General features: G+C 37.0%; 1 non-coding gene across 1 annotated transcript; it reads left to right on the forward strand.

The window, feature by feature from the left end:
• Nucleotides 1–5439: 5439 nt before the first annotated feature.
• LOC147918312 (U6 spliceosomal RNA) lies at nucleotides 5440–5548 on the forward strand. The gene has a single exon (XR_015553511.1). It is a non-coding gene; the product is annotated as a U6 spliceosomal RNA (small nuclear RNA).
• Nucleotides 5549–6565: the final 1017 nt, after the last annotated feature.

Consider the following 6565-nt stretch of genomic DNA (forward strand, 5'->3'; position numbering starts at 1 on the left):
CTGTTGAAATTATAAATGCCTGAATTTGGAATTTTTTTGTAGTTCTAGTTGATATATGAAGGAAGATTTAGTGTAGAAAACATTTAGCCCTATAAACCTCCATCAGCAGTTTTCATGTGATCAATAGAATAAATATGAGAAATACCCATGATACTGCTGTTGTCCAATAAACTATTACTTGCTATACAGTGTTCTTTGCATCATAAAGGATAAAAAGATAGATTATGTACACCCATTTTGGTAATTTCCAGGAAAAAACTTACTCACTGAAGCATAGGTGGTATGTTTGGAATGTAGATGCACATACTAATGGAGCTGATGTTATCATCCTTAAAGCATAATCAAAGTCAATAATTTACTACCACTGAAGAGAACGCTGCTTTAGATCCAGCCCACTTACCACAGAAAGGATACAGGGATGAGGTAATTTGTAAACCATGACCATAAGCTAACAGACGGTGAGGCAATATCTGTGTTCCTTACAGAAGAAGTTTTTGACTAGCACATATCTATACTCACTAAAACCAAATAATTTGGATAGCTGGTTGTAATTTATGTAGCTGTTTCTTTATTATCTGCTGTCTTCACTATTATGCTGACTAAATACAATCTTGGACATATAGTGTCACAGTTTCCATGACAGTTGGCGTTATGTAAGAACATCTTCAAATTCATAATGATAACATCTATCTGGTAAGAATCTATCTATAATTGTTAGCAGAAGAAATATCTGAAGACTATTTGATTAGCTCTAATATATAGGTCAACATCTTAAGAAAATACTCACTGTAAACAACATTTTTTGGACAAGGAAAGCAATGATATTTTCCTAAAAGTGCATTGAAGTACTCACAGGAGATTTTATTCGAATCCCCTAGCATTTCACTGAGTATTATGAATGTCAGGAAAAGACAAGGCACCACCTTTCATGTTGCTCATGAAGTGGAGACGGGGATTCAATGACTAAACAGACCATTTCAACCGCGTTGTGGCTGACCGTATCACGAAGGCACTCTGAAATCAGATGGAGGAGGTGGTCAACCAAACCTGCAAAGACAGGGAAGCTTTCTGGGGGAGACAATACCTGTGCTGGGTTGTACAGATAATTAAGATCTAGCTACAGGGCGTGGTGTTCCAGGTAAGGGAACATCTTGAAGAGAATGCGTGAACCAACAATACGGGTATGAGGAAAACAATAACCATATGGTCTGGCCAGGTAAGTTAAGGGGCTGTAGAGTGAGGGAGTGGAGAGGTCTTGGAAAGCTGGTCTGACTTGAAATTGAGTTTTACCCGTATCAGATACCCAATGGGGAGCCCTTAATGTGTATTGCAAACTGATGTAAACCAATTTGGTCATTCACATTTATTGGGTATGTTCGTTTGTTTGTTAGATATCTGTATCCTGTAATAGTTAGATTCAGGTAATGGCTACAGTTACTTTGTTAACAGGAAAACAAGCCTCAGTCCTAATTTAGCTACACATTAAAACACTTACTAAGCAGGAGGAACAAAAAGCAGTCATACACTCTGTTCTGTGAATTAAATAAAATCCTCAACTTTTCATCCTTTTAGACACTCTAACAAGATCTCAAATTAAAGGCTCATGTTCAAATGTGACAATATTCCTGCAACAGTACTTGGCTACATATCTAGACAGAAGCAGGCAGCACAGTCCTCTGTCAGCAGCGTACCGTACAACAGGATGGCTTCTTAGGCTATGTCATCCTTCTCAGTGGAAATATGTCTCAGATAGACTGCTGGCTTTGGTTTTTTAAACTCTGTTCAGGAAAGGGTAGAGATGCCCACTCAATGTTACTAGTCTCTCCACATATCTTGAATACTTCTCATTTCATCAATGAAAAAACGTTTCAATCATTCAATATTCAAATAAACTCTCTGGTGCTGATCGGGGCGGGGGGGGCGCTGAAGCACTTGCTGTGTGTACCTCAGGGAGGTGGGCTTCTGACTAGTCTTTCAACTGATGACTAACCTTCTGGCACACCCAACACATTCTCCTTTAGGGTTCTTCAGATGTCAAGTCACCATCTCTAGGGTACAGATGAAAACAACTAACACATACACATATCATAAAAATATCATACTGTTGAGACAAAAGTATTTTAAAGTCAAACGTAAGCATTATAACAATGAGTTCTAAACAGGAGACTGATGTTAGCACATTCTAATTTTTGAAAGCTCATGGTGAAGGCCAAGTGGAAGTATCAAGTTGAGGACAAGAGGATGTACAGAGGCCAGCTAGGAGGGTATTACAACAGTCAGTGCTAAGGCATTTATAGTAAGAAAGAAAAAGGAAATTTAGAGAAAAGCATGTTGTGATTTTGCATTAGACTCCAAAAATAAAAGGAAACTGCGTTAAACAATTATTAGCACAGATGGGTCATTACAAACATATTTATACATATATTTGTGTGTATATATATTTGTGTGTGTGTATACATATCTTTCTACTGTGTGTGTGTTTTAGGTAGGTAGATATAAGTATATATATCTTTCTAACTAATAAAAATCAGGCTAGGATTTTATCAAATTGGTAGCCCATCTAATAGGTTTAGTCTAAAGGCCCATTATGCCAATTTGGTTGTTCTCATCTGTTTATTGTTTGCATCCATTTCTCTGCAAAATGTGAGAGAAATTGCCTCTCTAAAACCTTTTGAAGGAATCTTCACCTTGAAAATAACATAAAATGGACAGCTGGTTGTAAATCTAATCAAAGTTCTAATATATTTTGAAAAGTTACATAGTTTATTAAAGGTGAGGGGCAGAAAAGCTAATTTTAAATGCTAACAAGGTTGCAGTTAATCAGTTTTAACAATTAGATGATTAATGGCTGGGTAGTTAATCATCACGAGTCAGGGAAGGCTGCTGCTTAGTACACAATTAATTGCAAGTCAGAGACATCTCACCATTATCTATTACATCCAAACAGCTATTAAATCTATGTTTCCTTGATCATCTGATGATATAACTTGACCATTTCCCTTACAACTCTTTCCTAACCAAAAATCAAAGCAACATTCTGCGAATATAATGATGAAAATAATGTATCTAACATATTAAAGGGCTTTCACTGACTGCTTGGAACTGGTTGGTGACAAACTCGATTTATTGTCCTTCCCTTCTCTAAACTTCAATAAAGATTATTGTCTCTGTAACTAATTTTGGCTCATATCACATTAACTTTCATTGTCATTTAATTATTCCATATGTGCCTTGTTCTCCCCAGTAGATTTTAAGCCCCTGTGTCCCATCCCATGACATTATACACATTCAATCGATATCTACAATTTAACGGAATGGAGTTGAGTTTGCGACATTTTCTCTCAGTAACCTGGTAGGTTTGGAATTACAGAATGTGCCCACCAGTGCCTGACTATGTCATCTCTGCAATTCAGATTTCTGTAAATGAATCAGTGGTGGGATCAGATACAGGATACAATGGGTGACCTCTCTTTTAGATGAATAATGGAAACAGGAGCTACAAAAAACAAACCAGGCAATTATACTGCTATAAGATTGTGATTGTTTGCTTGCACACCAGGGCAAAGTACATTACAAATCTCGACTCCGTTTCTGTTTCCAACTTACCTCAGCCAAGCAGACCGTGGGAATAATTTTTGACTCCTTAAGTATCCTCACATGCACTGTCTACCTTGGGGTACAAACAGAGAGGTAACGTGGATTCATGGATTTTCAGTACATTGAGACCTTTTCTCTAAACCACTACAGTCAGAAACCTGCAGCTTGCCACCTTCACTGAAGCCACTGAAATGAACCGTTACTGGCTGATCTTGCTACATTAGAAAATGAAGCAGGTTGAAGTCTGGGCCCATTGTGACTCTGAAAAAAACCCAATCTACTGCTCACAGTGCAATGACAAAGCAGTTTCTCTTTCGCAAATATACATATATGTCTAAATTTGGACTTGCTTAGTTCTTGCCTTCATCTGGCAAATACTTACTATTTTACTTAACCTGAAGGCTTTATTCAGTATGATTATGAGTTACTGAACCCACTATTTTACCCAACTCTCCTAAAATTTCATCATTTTTCTCTCATAGCTCTAAAACAAGAACATCTTCCATGGATGTTATTTGTTAGCACTCTGGGAAACCCAGGGTCTCATCTCCATTCAGCAGGCAAACAAATGTTTTCAAAGGTAAATTGGATAATATCACCATCTTTCTGGAAAACATCCAATATCTGCTTGAAATTTCCATATTACATTGAAATAGAATAAAACCCCAAATTCTTATCACTCCTTGGGAAAGCTGGATTCCACCTGCATCTGCCCTCAGGCTTTGACATCCTCTTCTTTGTTCAGTGCAGCCTTCAAACTGGCCTTCCTTATTCTTTCTAAATCTGAGCTTGTTCTCACCTCTGCTACTCCTGTATTCTCCAGCATGGTATACCTTTTGTCCAGAAGGCTCTTGCTGAGAAGAATACATGGGTGGGCTCTTCTCATCACTAAAGTCTCAACTTTTCATGTTTCTTTTTCAGAGAGGCCTTTCCTGACCATCCTCTCTACAGTAGCCTCCCAACACTATGCCCTTCTTTTTTCTTTCACCCAGTTTATTCCTTATTTATAACTTACCATTTATTACTATCTAAAATTATCATTTACTTCTTTTCCTATGTCCCTTCCTTTCCCACTGACTACAGTAAATATATGAGGACTGGGGCCTTATCTGTTTTATTTACAGTTGTATCCTCAGGGCCAAGAACGGTGCCTCATAGATGCTCAATAACAGTGTCCCGATGAGTGACTAATGGTTCTGTGAACAGAATTCCCCCTCTCTGTTTCAGTGACTTAGTGACTTTTTAAGTCTCTCCTTAGCTCATTTCTCCTTGTGCTTCCTTGTTATTGTTTATATTGCTCCCCACTTCTAATGATTGCCTTCCACACCTTAGTTTTAAATGATTACCAAATTAATAAATAATAATTATTTTTTAAAATTGGTCATTGAATGAAATGTTGGCTTACTTTTAAAGGAATTTTCCATCCATGAAAACCGAACTGGGACTGTGCTAAAATTGCAGGAGCCTGGTGTTTATTGTGTTCATAAACTCATGACATTTTCCAGCTTGAAGTGACTTGAGAGAGCGTCTAGTACAAACTTTTATTTTACCCATGAGAAAACTGAGCATTGGGCAGGTTAAATGATTTGCCAAAGGTCAAATCACTAGTGAGTGGCAGCTGAGGCTGAAACCAAAGTCCACTAGGCCTTGCTGTGTCCAGATTATGCAGGACCTCGTGATTTCTCAGCTACTCATGTCTCATAGTGCAGCTGGATGACAGGTTAGGAGGAGCAGCAGGCCAAAAGCACCAGAGTTGTCAGACTATGGAACAGATCACAGGGAAACATGGAATTACATGAATATTTGCCCACTGCTTTTTATTTCCATCAAGATTTTAATTCAGTGCTTGCTTCGGCAGCACATATACTAAAATTGGAACGATACAGAGAAGATTAGCATGACCCCTGCGCAAGGATGACACGCAAATTCGTAATAGAAGTATAATGATGTACACCTGAAATTTATACAATGTTATAAACCAATGTTACTGCAATAAATAAAAAATTAAAGAAAACATATAGTAAATATCAAACATTGAAGCCAAATACATTAAAAAATTAAAAGCAAAGTAAAAAAAAAAAAAAAGATTTCAATTCAATGTTTAAGAACGTTTAGAGAACAGAGCCCAAGAGATCTGGCTTCAAAGGCCTAAGCAGCACAATGAGAGTGAATCAAGAAACCTTTCCCAAACTCAGAAATGGTCTGCAGGCTTTTGATGTAACTCGCTATCTCAGACTGTCACCCTGGAAATAAGTATCTTCAGTGGAGGAATGGCTGAAAATCTCAAGCTGAGAATTTGCAAGGAGCTTTGTTAAGCCAAAAAGAACAGAAAGATGTGGTTTAGTAACGCAGAAATCTATCATTTGTGCCTGGGATTTCTTTTCTTTTGCAAAAGTTCCTTCTGGGCAGAGGTTCTGTTCTGCTCATCATTGAAACCCGGCGTACATCATTGAAACCCACAGTGCCTGTAACCCAGAAAGCATTAAATAACTTGTTGAATAAATACATAAGTGTTTATTTCTTAGTTTTGATTTTTCAATAGTTACTTGATATTTGGTAATAATCATATTTTTAATTTTTTTTTTAATTTTAGGTCTATCTGAGCTTCCAAATATATTAGAAAATAGTATGATATTTAGTGCTGACTACCCAAATTATTATTCCGAGTGAGCACCTATCATATCACAGGGAATTAGGCTATAGAGTCACTTAGTACAGAGACCCATAAATCTCTGTACTAAGTAAATCCTGTTTTTCCTTGTGAATATTTAATGCCAGAATTTGAATTTAATGGGGAAGTTTCAAAATAGTTTTGTAGCAGTAGCCTCAAATTTGTTTCAATAGACCTCATGCAATTTAATTTCACTATTTTGATCCTGCAAAGCAGGTATCATTTTTATGTCTAGTGCTGATAATACAAAAGCTAATTATACAAAAACATCCATTTTACATACCCTAAAACTCTTTT

This window comes from Ceratotherium simum, chromosome 1 (genome assembly GCF_057802395.1).
Source record: "Ceratotherium simum simum isolate JZ-2026a chromosome 1, ASM5780239v1, whole genome shotgun sequence".
Lineage (NCBI taxonomy): Eukaryota > Metazoa > Chordata > Mammalia > Perissodactyla > Rhinocerotidae > Ceratotherium > Ceratotherium simum.